The 15,586-nt window shown below is 45.9% G+C and overlaps 1 long non-coding RNA gene and 1 pseudogene across 1 annotated transcript in view; one reads left to right on the forward strand and one right to left on the reverse strand.

The window, feature by feature from the left end:
• Positions 1-3,481, forward strand: part of LOC144287295 (uncharacterized) — a 28,433-nt gene extending 24,952 nt beyond the window's left edge. The window contains exon 3 of the long non-coding RNA XR_013355206.1: positions 3,372-3,481. This is a non-coding gene — a long non-coding RNA (uncharacterized LOC144287295). The remainder of the gene's footprint in view (positions 1-3,371) is intronic.
• Positions 715-1,284, reverse strand: LOC144287214 (large ribosomal subunit protein eL21 pseudogene; annotated as a pseudogene).
• Positions 3,482-15,586: the final 12,105 nt, after the last annotated feature.

The following is a 15,586-nucleotide window of genomic DNA, read 5'->3' on the forward strand; positions in this document are numbered from 1 at the left end:
CTGCCCTTTCCCCCATAGACCCTATTCATGGAATGCCTTCTGCTCTTTCCCAAATCCTGCCCGCAGTTTAAGTTTCAATTTTAATCCATGAACCATCTCCCCACCACTCTGGTGTGTATGCTATGCATCGGAGACTCAGCTGCGGCAGCTGGTTAAAAGGCAGAGTCCAAAGTCCCCCTTAGATTCTGATTTATTAGGTCTAGGGCTGGTCAGGAAAATCACATTTGGACTGGTGGGGAACAATGGGAAAGGATTCTTTAATTAAAAAGTAAACATTTGGGGGCACATGAGTGGCTCAGTTGGTTAAGTGTCTTACTTCTTGATTTCAGCTCAGGTCATGATCTCCGGCTCCTGAGATGGAGCCCCGTGTCGGGCTCCTCATTCTCCCTCTCCCTCTGCCTCTTCCCCCGCCCCCCAGCTCCTGTGTGCTCATTCTCTCTCTCTCTCTAGAAAAAGAAAAAAGAACGTAAACAACATATGCATGAACAGAGAGGTGGAAAACCACACCCTTGTATATGTGTATGTGTGTGTGTGTGTGTATATATATTACATATTAGGGAAAAATTGTGAAAGGCTTTCAAATGAACCAAAAAGATAGCTGGGCAACTTCAATGGAAAACTAGGTGTTGTCTGGCATGACTTCCAGATCTATTAGATTTTATGTCCAGTTTTCCAGATTATTTAATTTTATGTCTGCCCCTTTCATTGTTGAGCTTTTTATTTTTTTATTTTTATTTTTATTTTTACAATCCTGAGGTCTTTTATTTCCTTTACAGTTATCATGCCATGAATTCATAGGGAATGGGTTCCAGCAGTTCAGGCTCCTTTCCATTGGTTCTCACAAAGTGTGCTTCTCTGGGTGGGGCAGGCTGGTGCTTCAGTTGGACCCAAGTACCTTTCTCTTTGGCTTCCTTCTTTTTCTGATCATTTTCCTTCACATGCTTCAGGAAGCTATCTCGGCTCTTTGAGTGTTTAATATGCTCAATGTGGACATTAATTCTCTTGGCAAGAATCTTGCCCTTAACTTGTTTGTTTACAACAATGCCAACAGCATGCTGAGTAACATTGTAGACCCTTCCAGTTTTGCCATGGTATCATTTGTGGGGCATTCCTTTTTGAACAGTGCCCATTCCCTTGATGTCCACAATATCACCTTTCTTATAGATTCGCATGTATGTGGCCAAAGGAACAACTCCATGTTATCTAAAAGGCCTAGAGAATATATAGCGGGTACCTCTCCTCTTTCCCTTTGTGTTGGTCATTTTGGTGAATTACTGGAAGATGGCGGTTCCGGCCGAAAGGCTGTTGTTGAGCTTTTTAAAGTTCTGTAAAGTGTGGATAACTTGTAGCACTGCAAACAATTTTGCACATGGTGGAGGTCCCACTGATTTGTGTCTCCCACTGTGGAAGGGGTCACTTTGACATCTACTAAGCAAATTCATCTTGGTATTCTTATTGCCCTAGGTATGTGTCTGTCCCTGGGGTTCTCCTTTGAACGAGTGCTAACACCTTACTGATTAACAACGTTAATTAATCAGTTAAATAAAAATCATTGGCATATGTCATTTGATATTCCTATGAGATCCATGGTTTGACCTTTGAAGAATTCTCTCACACCCACGCAGGCACATACACATACATATATATAGGCCCTACTCTGGCTCAGTTATCTTACCCTGAGCAAATGGTTTAGTTTCATGAAAGATAGAGGTCAGGGGCTGAAGACAGGCCAAGCCATGCACCTGGCACGTTATTAGGTGGCGTGCTTCTGAAGTGGTCATTCAAAATGCTGGCATCGTCACTTTGTAATTATTTATTCCTCCCAGCTGCCTTTGAGTAAGAATGAGTATGTAGCATCACACTTAGCTTTTCCATGCAGCTCTGGGAACCTTGCTTTGGAAATCCTGAAGTGCCACCCAAGGAAGAGTTGAGTAAAGGTCAGACCTTCTGACGGCCAACCGAGCACCAAATGCTGCTGGTTGCTCAGAGTGTAGTCACAACACATCTCGACTCTTTCTTCTGTAGGAAGCCGGGGAGGTTCTGCTTCAGGACCTCCTGGAACGCTCTCCACCTGGTTCTCATGCGGCTAGGCAGCTGGAGCCGCTTAGCCATTCAGAAGCCATTCAGAAGCCAGCAGCACCAGAGGAACCACATGCGCACCCACCTCTCCTTCCTTCCTTCCACAGAGAACACCCACCTCTCCTTCCTTCCTTCCCTTTCTGATCTTTGTTTTAAAACCATTAGGGAAAAGGTCCAGGTGCTTCCGCACCTTTTGCCTTTCAACCTTCCATTGGACAAAGACTCTCTCACTGACTAAACTTTAGACTCCTCTGAACCCTTTTCTCAAAAAGGCTTCGTCCTTGGGCCCTGCCTTCAGCTTGCCTCATGATGCACCGAGTCCTGCTGAGTTGGGTTAGAAGGACCCCCACTGTACCTCCCATATCGGATCAAATTCCTCAGCCCTTCCCCTCTGTATCTGATCACTCCCAGTCCTCCTCTGGCAAGAATCTTAGATTAGGTTAGCAAGATAGAGCTTGATGTCTACTCTTAGTACTTTTTCATACACAGACCCTCTTGCTCTGCTCCTTGGTTGTAAATCCCAGCTGTCTTGGCTATCTTCAGAGTGGAGCCCAGTCTCTCTCCCATGGCCACAGTCAGGACACCTGTCGCCACAGTCTTGGCTAAGGTCTTCCTTCCCTTTTTAGAAGCGTCAGAATGAATTTTTTCTTTAACACCATTAGGGTGTGAGCTCAAAGGGATGAGTGAGCCTAGCCGTTCTGATCCCTCTGCCGAGTTCGCCCAAGCTGACTTGGGCTGCTTTCTGCTTGCTGAGACCTGCCCCAATCAGGTAACCATCTCTTCACCTTCCAAGACATCCTGTTGGTGCACTCGCCCTTGGACACCTCTAGCCTGCAGCCCTAGAAGAGAATTGCCAATTCCCCTTCCACCCTTTTGAAAACCTCCCTCTGTGCAGATCCTTGTTTCAATCGCCAGAGTATCCTGGGTTTCAAGGCATTTTGCCCAGCCAGGTGCAGCACATCGTCTCTCTATGCACTTCTTCATGTGTGGAAAGGGTCTGAGGACTTTGTAACCCACCTCCCAGCACCCCTTGGGGATTCATCTGATTTTTCAGCAGGAGAATTCTACAGGCTTCGGACGTTTAAAAAAAAAAAAAATCAGCCCAGCCTCATAGAACCCAGAACCCAAATAGAAGTCAACCCCCAAGCGGCTCAAGGACAAAAGGGGGCTAGGAAATTCGCCTAATCGGCTGACACAACAAACCATATTCCTAAAGGGGCAAAGACTGATTTCCTATGTTGGAAAGAATTTACGATCTCAGTTGCTTTTCCTTTCTTTTTTCTTTTTGCCAGCTTCCTCCTCCTCCTCATGCAATAAAGATCAATTTGTCTGGGAGCCACTTCTTTTTGATGAGAGACCGTTTCTGGGAGAGGTCTCGGGCTTCAAGGAGCACATACAAGTAAGTAGTAAAAAAAGAAAACACAACACACAACGCACGGCGCAGCGCCACCCCAGGCCTCCTCTGACCGCAGCCGCCCCGCAGCCGCCCCGCAGCCGCCCCGCAGCCCAGCCTCGGCGTCCAGCCGTGTGGGCGGCCCTCTGAGCAGAGTGCAGCCAGGTCAGCCTAATTAGCCAGGCTAATGTCTGGTTTCCTGGGGAGAGTTTTTGTGAAGTAATTGCCTGCCTTGGGGTCAAAATGTAGTAATTATAGGTCTTTTTGTTACTAAATGAGATAAACAGCCTTTGAATTCTTGCAGCAAGTTAGCCAATCACAGGAGACTTCTCTTTGTGCCCCAGAACTGCAGGGGCTATTTTGACAGGTGATTTCAATACCATGTAGCTATTTATTTATTCTGGGCCTGGGACATAAACACAAACATCTTGGCCTCCAATTGCACACGTTAAGACTATCAGGACTCTGTCAGAACCAAATGTGGGGATTGCAGGGCAGAGGGTCTGCTTAAAACGCTGACGTTGGAGAATGAGGTCGGCAGATACTTTGAGCTAAAGGAGAAATTCCCTCACAATTTTAAAGTTAACAGAACAGCAGAATTATCCGTGTTAACCAGTTCCCTTTCTCCCAGTTGTTTGCTTATTTTCTCTGTAAAAGTCAACAACAGGACAGTCTGGGAAGACCATGGGAAGCTAATAAAGTAGGCAATGTCGTTTCCACCTCCAGAGGTAGACAATGGAGCATGGAGAAAGGAATTCATTCCAAGCTTGACACGAACATATTTTTTACCAGTCCTGGTTGGGGTGAAGGGGACTCGCCCCACGAGTGGGAATAAAACTGGTGTGAAGATCAGGAAATAGGAAATGGGGAAATGATTTATAACTGAAATGAACATTGTTTCAAGGATCTTGTTGCCTCCTGGGCACCCCACACACCTGCAGGCACCTAGCTGGCTAACCCTGGCAACCCGAGGCCCACAGACCAGCAGCATCAATATCACTGGGGAGTTTGCTTGAAATGCAGGGTCCTAGGCCCCACTGCAGACCTCTTGAGTCATAGTCTGCAGTATATCATGATCCCCAGGGGATTCCTATGCTTATTCAAGATTAAGGAGTTTTAGTTTAAATTACCATGTGATAGGGTTTATTCCAGATGGGTATGGCTTGTTTTAGGAAAAACATTGAGAAAGTATGTCCTCCAAAGTATGGAGACATAAGGTGAGTAGTTAAGTACCAGAATGGTGGTCTACAACATTTTGGTCTCTTTAGAGGAAAAGTGACTTGTAGACTTTCTTTTTTTTTTTTTTTTTTAAGATTTTATTTATTCATGAGAGAGCGAGAGAGGCAGAGACACAGGCAGAGGGAGAAGTAGGCTCTGTCCTTGATGTGGGACTCGATTCCAGGATCCCGGGGTCACTCCGGGGTTTTATTCCCACTACTATTTCTTGATCTTCACATCAGTTTTATTCCCACTCAGCCAAAGGCTGACACTCAACCACTGAGCCACCCAGGTGTCCAATTTATAGACTTTCCTAATGTCAAAACTCGGTTGCATGTGGGAGTTTCAGCCGATCCCTCCATTTCCTCCCTGCTTTACCTGGGAAATGAGAAGAATATAGTCTCCCTACCTCTCTGGGTCTATAGTTGCAGCTTGATACTATAAATGGATTACTGTTGGAGCCTGCGGCTGGTCCGTGTCTGTTCTCACTTTTCCCAGTATATCTTTTAGGCCCAGTCATGCATATGGAAGTCTGATAATTAACAAGATAGGTAAACTTTTGGGCATCAAAACAAACCTTAATGTTTAGAAGGAACTGACTGCTGGGGTAGGTCTAGAAGGAGGTTTGTGCAGTTTGTACTATTTCCAAATCCCACATCAAATGCACCAAATAGTGTATGGGAGCTCTGCAGAACTTGCCTATAGGATACTCTTGATATTTTTCTAGCACATAGGTGGATTTCAAAGACTCTGTCTTATGATGGTGTTAGTGAAGATAGGCAGCACCTCATGATGCAGAGCATGGATTTTTAAAAAGATATTTATTGGACCATGTCACTATATTGTATAGTTTTCTATACACTAAAAACAAAACCTTAACCAGCAGTCAGTAATCCCTAAGGAAAAGAATTAGAGTATACTACAATATTTCCATTATTTTAATTCCATTTGAGAACTTGGAAGCCAAAGTGCTTTCAAAGCATTCTGCAGATGAGTTACTCCAAAATCATCTCCTACTAAGAAAATTCTGAGGGCAGCCTGGGTGGCTTAACGGTTTAGCGCCGCTTCAGCCCAGTGAGGGATCCTGGAGACCCGGGATCGGGTCCCATGTCGGGCTCCCTGCACAGAGCCTGTTTCTCCCTCTGCCTGTGTCTCTGCCTCTCTCTCTCTCTCTCTCTCTCTGTCTCTCATGAATAAATAAATAAAATCTTTAAAAAAAGAAAGAAAGAAAATTCTGATTGATGACACATATTCTATTCCTGAAATCAGAATCTCTTTTCCAAATCATCCTATAGGAATTCCATTCTTAATACTGCACAAAATACATGAGTTCTCTATCCAAGACTGCCCAGCTATAAAGTAGAAGTATCACTAAATGGTGGCTGCTGGGAATATGCAAGCCACATACTAAGTAAGATAAACAATATCCTTCACTGAACAAGTATTTATTGAGTACATAATGTCTAAATACAGGCCTGGAGTAATTAGAATAGCAGTTAAAATTTTAGTGAATGCTATCAGGCAACCTTCTACACAGTTCTCACATACTATTTAATTTATTTATAAAATAATCCCATAGTTTGGTAGATTTGGAGGCTGAAGCCCAGAACACCCAAATAATTTGGCTGAGATCACACAATTAATAAGTGGTAGAGCTAAGATCTGAAACTAGGAAGTTGTCTCGTGAGTTGGTACTCTTAATCCCAATACGATCCACAGCTCTAAGAAGATAGATCCTACCGTTGCTTTCACGGCACTTATTATTTCACAGGGAAGATAGACGTTAAATGACTAATTGCAAGTCTGACGAATTTTAAGTCTGGTGAGTTTTATGCTATAGAAGTGTATCAAAGGGGGGTCTGAAGTCTTTCAGAATAAGTCACAAATTTAAGTTGCAAGTGAGAATTCCTGGTATAAAGTTTCCACAGCAAGGCCAGAGTATGGAGCTAGAGCCCAATTAGGGTGAAACTGGATGAGTTACGGTAATAATGCTGAGTTTTATTTGGAGAAGAATGGAAAACTGTTAAATCAAGTGAGAGACTGCCCCAATCTGATTATGACGACAGCAGGGTGGAGTAGTGGAGAGTGGGTGGCTTGGAAGTGGTGGGAAGGCCCCTGTGGGAGGCTGTTGCAGTAGGATGATGGCTTTGCCAGAGTGTCGGCCGTGGGGATGGGACATGTGGTTGGGGGTCAAGGAAAAGGAGTTCAATTTCTGAAATGTAAAGTATGAATAGTGAAGCTTAATATAGACTCATTGACTTGATAAAACATAACCAAGTATAGCAAACCATGGAGCCTCTCCTCCATATTTTATCCTCCACAGGATGGGCCAGGCACCCTGCAAAGTGGTTTGTGTGCTTGTATCATTGATCTTTACAACGACCCTGTCAGGCTAGCACTGTTTAGATTCCCATTTGACATATGAAGATGAGGCTGGGGAGGGTTAAGTGAGGTCCCAAGGTCACAAGAAAAGTGGCAGAAGCAGTGCTAAAGCTCTAGGGTGTCTGATCCCACCAACTACAGTCCTCACGTGTCTCTTTCCAGAGCTTGTCTGACGATAAGACTCACCTATAACACTTGTTGAACAGACTTATCTCTGGGCTCCTTCTCTGGATGTGCTGATTCGGTGAGCTGGGGCCCGGGATCTGTGTACTCACAAATTCCATCACCACTTTCCCCTCATGCTGCTTAGTTTTATTCACAGAATTGATCACAACTGGAAATCTTGTTGTGTTATGTATTGATTTATTACCTAGCAGCTCCTCTAGAACAAACCCCCCAGAAGGTCATGGCTTTGGCCCCCTGGAATGTGCCAGGATCCTCTTTCCCGCCCCTCCCCTCTCTCTAGAGGACCCTGAGGGCCCCTGGCCCTGTCTCCTGGCTTCTATCCTCGCTCCTCCTTTGACCCATCTCCATACTGAAGTCACAGTGATCTTTGAGACATGTCAATTTACTCGGCCATCAATCCCTTCCTCAAATTCTTAGAACAAGAATGCTACAATCTGGCCCTTACTTCCTCCCTCGGTCCCTCAATCCAGCCAGGCACTCAGCCTCAGTGTGACCCAAGTGCTCCGAGCATCAAGGGTCCCATGGGAGGCTCCCAAGCACACTTTTCCTGGAGGTACCAGAGTTGCCCTCACTGCTACAGTGTGGAGGTAGTGAGGCCGGAGGCCACAGTCCCCAGTGGCCACTCCTCTGCCTACTTCCCTTCTGGGTATTCGTGAAGCTTCAAGAGAGAGCCGTTTGCTGGCTGACTCAGAGACAGGCTCAGCAGGCTAAGCTCTGCGGCTGTACTGCTGACCCAGGTGGAAAGCACGAGAAGGTGTCCTGAGTGGGAGTTCAGGGAGGGCTGTTCAGCTGTCCCGGTGGGCAGAGGCAGAGCAGAGAACGCAGGGAGGTCTCCCACAGAAGAATTCTGCGGTGGCTCCCTGGGTGGCCCGGCCGGCACAGCCTGCTGTGTTCTGTGCAGTTAAAAGCAAGCTGCGGGTGGAGGGACCTCTGTGCTCGGGCCGAGCGCGGCTTACGCCACACATGGCTAAAGTACACAGACGATTAGCAATCAGGGCAAGGACCTCCCTGCTGCAGAAAATGACACAGGGGTTACTTCTCTGTAAACAGCCCCAGAAAAGCCCCGGGTTCCTTTACGGGCTGTCTCTCCTCCCTTTGAGAAGTTGCAAATGCACCCACCCAGGGCTTTGGCTCTCAATCCACCAACGGGCAGGAGGCGCGCGCGCGTGCACACACGTGCACACACACGAACACATGCGCGCACCCCGCCGTCTGGGCAGCAGCACACCCCAAAGGCCCTAGGATCTCTCAGAAGGCTGCGCCCTCAGACCCAGTGGGCGCTGTGTGGAACCAGAGGAGCTTGAAAGTAGAAAACAGGTGGCCCTTGGTCGGAGTGGCCCGGCCATGGGGAGCATCCCTCGTGGGCCCAGTGTCCTGCACCTTCGTTTCCTGGGTCCCTGGTAAGAACAAAAGAGAGCATTTGCACGTTGCCTGTTATTTATTCCAAATTAAAATATCCTGAGTAATCTTTCCAGCCCTCCTTAGAAAAGATGGGACAGAGACTTAAGGGGTTTTAAAAGCCTCAAATCCTACTCAGATCTATGACACCAGAGCCTTTTGGAGTCTCTGCAGCAAAGTGATTTTGAGGCGTCCCTCTACCTGGGAAGTCCAAAGCAACATTCTTTGGGAACAAAGATTTGTGCTTGTATTAATGGCCATTAAACTTGTGAATGACGGAAGGCCCCACACAGGCCTAAGCAGCAAAGGAGATTTCTGGGCTTCTGCAGCTGGAAAGTCCAGATGGGTTAAGGCGCGCATTCCAGGGGTAGCAGTGAAAGCAAACATGTACTGAATCCTGAGCACAGATCGCACTAGCCCGGGCATTTAACCCTCAAGCCACACAATGATCATGGCCCTATCCCCAACCCATTTTGCAGAGGAGCAGGGTGAGGAACAAGACTTGTATCTGGAGGCCGACAGGGCCTGGATGGGACCATGAGGCCCTAACCCCCTAATCTGATCTCTGAATGCCACTCAGTCTGGCTCCCAGTCTCCTTAGGCAGTTGTCTCTGCCACTTTCTGAACTTGTCCCATCCTACCCACTGGGCACAGGCTTCCCCCCTTCCTGGGGAAGCCCCCTGGGGAAAGCCTCCCCCCACCTTGCTCTAGGGGGCTTCGGGCCAGGGCAGTCTCTTGCTGCCGCTCTACAGAGCAGGTAGGGGGGCCAAGCAGGAAATACAAACGTGTGACAAGGGCCATGTGCTGGGGGCACTGTGACAACCAGGACCAGCCACCACACGGATGTGGCCCGGGGGTCTCCAGATCCTCTAATTTTCAAGAAAACCAGAAATCTGGACTTTTCATGTAAAAGTTTCTGCTTTTGAAAATGTTATGCAGGCCTAACCACATGCATTTTGGAGTCACTGGTGTTCGATTTCTGCTCTCCATTAGAGTCTTGGGGAAGCAGCCCTAGGGGCTCACCTGTCTTTGAGGCAGCTCCTTTAGCCAGGGGTGCTTCCTCCACCTGGGACCCGGTTAGCTACTGGAGGTGGGGGATGTTGGGGGGGTGATGCGCAAAGGGATATGCGACCAGAGCCCTGCTGAGACCACCCAGCTCGTGGTTGGCATCTCCAAAGAAGAAATGATTGAGTAAAGTCTAGAACGTCTGCACAGCCACTTGTATGAGTCCATAGTCCCTTAGAGCAAATCGTAAGAGAAAAAAAATATTCCATTTAAAGTTAAAGTCGGTTATTGTTTGGACTAGCTTCAAAGCAGAGATGAACAGAACGGGCTAAGAGGCGGCCGGTGTGAGCAGTAGTGGCGTTTCTCCAGCCTCTAATGATGTTCCTTAGTCAGAAACCAGGGGACCCACGGAGGTTGGGCTGGGAGCGTGGTTTCCATTTCCTATTCAAAGGTTAGCCTGTCTGATGAGATAAACACAAAGGAGCCAGATGTGGTACGATTGTGACAGTCGCTGATTATATCGGATACTTTACCTGTGAGGCATTTCCACCTTGGGGCGGGGGCGGACTCTGATGAGCAGCTCTTGTGGGCCTTTCTGGGTGGGGTTCTAACCCGTAGCCCAGCTAGAAGCCCTGCCATGTGCTTCACCACAGACTTCGGGTTCCTAACTGAACAATTCTGCTGCACAGATTTGAATATTTTCCTGTCCTTGGTAGGATGGGTTCAGGAGGTGCTCCCCTACGTGGTACAGAGATCTGAGCACCAGCAGGGGTCCCTCTGCCCTCTAGTCAGAGCCTAAGGTTGCTCGCGGCACTATCTTTCCTCAGGCTTAACACATTGTGCATCTTTGTTAGGCGTACATGGTTCTACACTAACCTGGAAGGATGGTGTGTTAGTGCGTGTGACAAGCTGCTTGGAAACCGTCGGCCCTGTTTCAGCTGCTACCTACAACTCTTCCTCTCATAAAGGCCTCTGGGGACAGGCACTGTGAGCCCATTTTCCAGAGGATGACACCGAGTCTCCAGGAGTTGGAAGGAAGCTATACATGATAGTTATATTTAGTATTCCGATAACAAGTGTCAGGGGCAGGATGCCAGGAGTATCACATAGAATGCTGTTGGCCACAGTTAGCAGAAAATTCTAATGCAACTGAGTTAGAAATGAGGAAACTCATTATCTATCAGGAGCCTAGGTCTGGAGGTTGGGGGGCCGCTGCTTAAGTTCATGGCTCAAATGACACCATCAGGAACTCAGATTCTTTCCTTCTATTTGTCATCTTCGGCAGGTCGGCCTTGACCTCAGTCCTCACTGGCCTACGTGGCTGCATTCCACCCAGACTCACCCATACCTGGCATGAGGGAGGCAGCGGGGCCGCCAGCTGGGCTGCTCGTGCCCTTACCTTACACATGGCTTTGAAGGATCCACACCTTAGCTTGTCTGAGTTTTGCTGTAAAGTTACATTAGCAATGCCCGTTTTCTTTCAGTTAGCCTAATAGGTTGAAAAGAGCTCTTCGTTTATGTTTTAGACAAAAGGTGTGTACCAGTCCAGGCTTGGAAATGAGTGAGAATTTTCTCCATTGCAAGTGACTCAAGTCCTGTCCTCCCACTTGTGGCTTCTGCTCTGCATGATGATTGAGAAGTTAGATCTGGAAATCTGGCCACAAAAATTACTTAATGGATTCATGCCTCAGTTTCCACCTCTGTAAAATGGGGATCATATTAGAATCCGCTCATAAGGTTGCTCAGTAAGGATTCAGTAAGTTAGTACATGGGAAATCCTTGGAACGGGGTCTGGCCTACTGTAAGGGTTCAGTAGGCTCCAGGTCTTAGTGTTGGTCTCCAAGGTGCCTCAAGAATGAGGCAGCTTTGATGTGACAGCCGTGCAGCCTGTGCTTCCAATGAAGAGTGTGGGCTAGCCCACTACCTCAGATCCCAGAGAGGACTCTGTGGTTCAAATAGCCCCCTTTCAGCCCAAGCTGGGGCTTGAGCCGTGCCCCGCCACTCCGTGCAGGGACTGAGGTCCCCCGCAGACCTCCCCAGGCATTGAGAAGGAGTGGTTTCCTAAAGGGGATCCAGAAGGCTATGACCAGAGCAAGGGTGGTAGGTGTGCCACATGGATGATGCTACGGATGACCCACCATCATTCCTTCTGCTGTTGATCCCTGGGAGCGGGCATTTGGACTCAACATGTGACTATATTAGACACCGTTTTATTTATTTTTTATTTTTTATTTTTTTTAAGATTTAATTTATTTATTCATGAGAGACACAGAGAGAGAGAGAAAGGCAGAGACACAGGCAGAGGGAGAAGCAGGCTCCATGCAGGGAGCCTGATGTGGGACTCGATCCCAGGACTCCAGGATCACACCCTGGGCTGAAGGCAGGCACTAAACCGCTGAGCCACCCAGGGATCCCCTAGACACCGTTTTAGCAGCTGTGGTTGTGAGACATTTTTCGGGCATAATATAATTCTTTATTCTGCTGTCCAGACTGCAGTGTCATCTCTAAGAACTCTCTGAGTATTTGATCATATTTAGATTACTTAATTTTTTATGGTAAAAATTTGGAGGGGCAAATGATACCATCAGAGGCGAACTCAGCATTGATAGATGTGTAAAGAAAAACCACCCTTTCGTTGCACTTCTTTGGTTATATAAACAGGGTAAAAATTTGGTAGGAACCAGAAAGAAAGCAGGTAGCAGCTGTGTCTGCTCCATTAGGATAACTCCTCGGGTTATCAGCGAGGAGTGTGGCTCGCTGGGAAACACACAGGCCCTTCCTGAGGTGCCCTGGGCTCATGTGGGGCACTGGGGCACCTCAGGTGGGCCTCCCCACCATGCCATCCCCCTTCAGGCCTGAGGACATAGCTTTATCACCTCTGTGCCCCAGGGCTCCTGCCATGACAGGACATGTATGGGCTTTGTAACAGTTTATGAACAAAACTGATAATGCCTGTAAAAAATGTTTCTTTAGGGGCACCTGGTGGTCCAGTGGTTGAGGGTCTGCCTTTGGCTCAGGTTGTGTTCCCAGGGTCCTGGGATCGAGTCCCTGCAGGGTGCCTGCTTCTCCCTCCCTCTATGTCCCTGCCCCTCTCTCTGTGTCTCTCATGAATGAATGAATAAATAAAATCTTAAAAAAAAAACCCAAAGAACCCTTTTTAAAAAATAATGCAGTGCATTATAAGTCATTTTTCTGAAGCCTGAAACTTGCTATGTGTGAGCAAGTACTTGGTAAAGTACTTTTTTATGCCAACAGAATATTTTTGAAATGTAAAAGCCACGGACCTCCAACTAACATCTTCCATTTAATCCTCATTTTTGGGCAGCCTGGGTGGCTCAGCAGTTTAGCACCACCTTCAGCTCAGGGCATGATCCTGGAGACCTGGGATCGAGTCCCACATCAGGCTCCCTGCATGGAGCCTACTTCTCCCTCTGCCTGTGTCTCTGCCTCTCTCTCTCTCTCTCTCTCTCTCTGTGTGTGTGTGTGTGTGTCTCATGAATGAATAAATAAATAAAATCTTTTTAAAAAATCCTCATTTTTTTTTTGACACGTACATGGTTTACAAAGTGAAACAGTTTTGCGACATCCAAACCAAAGCAGTCTGCCCATCCCGCCTTACCCATCCCCCTTCCCACCCTTCTGGCAAATGTAACTCCTTCCAGATCTTTCTTCTGATGTTTATCTCCATGTTGTAAAATAATAACCTTACATTGCTATTCTGTAAGTTTATAGTTTTTGATATTGTCCTCATCTATCTGAGCTGCTATAACAAAGCACCACTGATTGGGGAGTTTGTAAAAAAACAGAGATTCATTTCTCACAGTCTGGAGGCTGGATGTCCGAGATTAGGGTGCCAGGGTGATGAGGTTCTGGTGAGTGCCCTCTTCGGGGTTGCACACAGCTGACCTTTGGCTGTGTCCTCACATGGGGAGCAGAGGAAGCAAGCTTTCTTGTGACTCTCCTGAGGGCACTAATCCCATGTGTAAAGGTTCCATCCTCATGACCTCATCTAACCCTAATTACCTCCTGAAGGCCTCACCTAACACCATCACAATCTAGGGTAGGACTTAAATATCTCCCCCCACGATTTGGCAGGGCGGGGGGTGGGTATCACCTACTAACTTCTAACTATAGAATATAAAGTCTGGCTCCTTTCATACGCCCTTCCCAACATTCTCCCCATACAGTTATTTCTATAATTTTTTGGTTAAACTAAAACTCATTTTTGCTAATATCAGGATTATATAAATAGCTGAGCTGGGTGGTATACTATGATTATTTCCTTTCAGAGTCACTTGTTTGTCTCTCTGGCAGCTAAAAATTGCTTCATATTTTCATTTCAAAATTTTGTAATGTACCTATCATTTATTCATCCTCAAATTCTTTGCCACAGTATACATTTCTCAAAACATTCTAACGCATCTAGTAATCTATGTGATTCATATTTTTCTTGGTGATTATCCTTCTGGGGATTTCTGTTCCAATCTATGAGTTATTTTACTCAGTCTCTTCTCCATAGACTTTTTCCCCCAGAGGATTCCTCTTTCCACTTCTGGTGAACTGGTTCTTTCTTAGACCAGCTGTAGTGTAGAGCCACTGTCATCAACCTAGGGATCTCATCCCTCACCCTAAGAATTCTAATTTGTGTTGGAATGTTTGTTTCTTGGATCCCATATTTTCCTCATTCTTGGTATATTTCCTTGCTTTAGTGAATTATACCCTTCCAATAGCTTCCCATTTTTGGTTTTGGTTTTTTCTGAGGCTTACATGTCTGAAAATGAAAATATATTTATTTTTTACTTTCACTTTTTGGTTGATAACTTGGATGAGGGTGATAAAATTCTAGATTGGAAATCATTTTGAAGGTATTACTTTTCTGGCTTCAGTCCTGGTTCTGACAAGTCTAATGACATTTCAATTCCTGGTCTTTTGTGGGTGCCCTGTTTTTCTCTCAAGAACATAGTAGCATCATCTCTTTCTCAAACATTCTGAAAACTTAAGGTGGTCTGCTTGATGTATTTTGTTTGCTGTTTGTTTCATTTATCGTGCCAAATAGTTGGTAGGAATTTTCCATCAGGAGACTTTGGTTCTGGGAAATTCTCTTACTTTATTTTCTGATAATTTTCCTCATGCAGAGTGAAGAAAGTCTAGCTTTAAAATTTGGTGGACTAACCGTCTAATTATTTTGGTATTTGCTATCTTATTTTCTAATCCCTTCTTTATATGTCTTCCATTTAAAAAGAATGTATTTCTTGAGGTACCTAGGTGGCTCAGTTGGTTAAACTGACTTGATTTTGGCTCAGGTAATGATCTCAGGGTTGTGAGATTGAGCCCTGTGTCAGGGATTTTCTCTCGCCTTCTCCCTCTGCCCCTTCTCTGCCTGCATGCTCTCTCTCTCTCGCAAATAAATAAATATTTTAAAAATGTATTTCAACTCTATCTTTCAACTTCTATGATGAAGTTTTTAAAATTCATGTTATTACTTTCGTAAATTCTTCTTTATGTGGCATCTTGATCTTGTTTTATGAGTATAATATCTCCTTTCTTTACTTAAAAAATGAATTACAGATTTTAAAAAGATATCTTGATGTCTACGTTATCTTTTTTCCTCTTGTTTTTTTTTTTTCTCTTTGTTCACAAAGACTTCCCTCAAGTATCTGCTAACCTTTGCATTTTATTTAAGAGTGACTGTTAAAATAGTACAGGAAACTCTGTATTGTGTGCAAAGGTTTTCCTTCTGTTGTAGTGTCCCAAAGGGTAATTGGCTATTTTGTTAGAAACTCCCAAATGTCATTACTCATAGTCAAGTATCTGGGGTCAATCAGTTTTTCCAGAGAAGAACTCTCTAATTTCCTGCTATGGGATGAGGTGGAGGGGAGGGTCCAAGCCTGACTTTCAGAGCTCAGAGCCAAGTGAGTAAAGAGG

This window comes from Canis aureus, chromosome 1, assembly GCF_053574225.1.
Source record: "Canis aureus isolate CA01 chromosome 1, VMU_Caureus_v.1.0, whole genome shotgun sequence".
Classification (NCBI taxonomy): domain Eukaryota; kingdom Metazoa; phylum Chordata; class Mammalia; order Carnivora; family Canidae; genus Canis; species Canis aureus.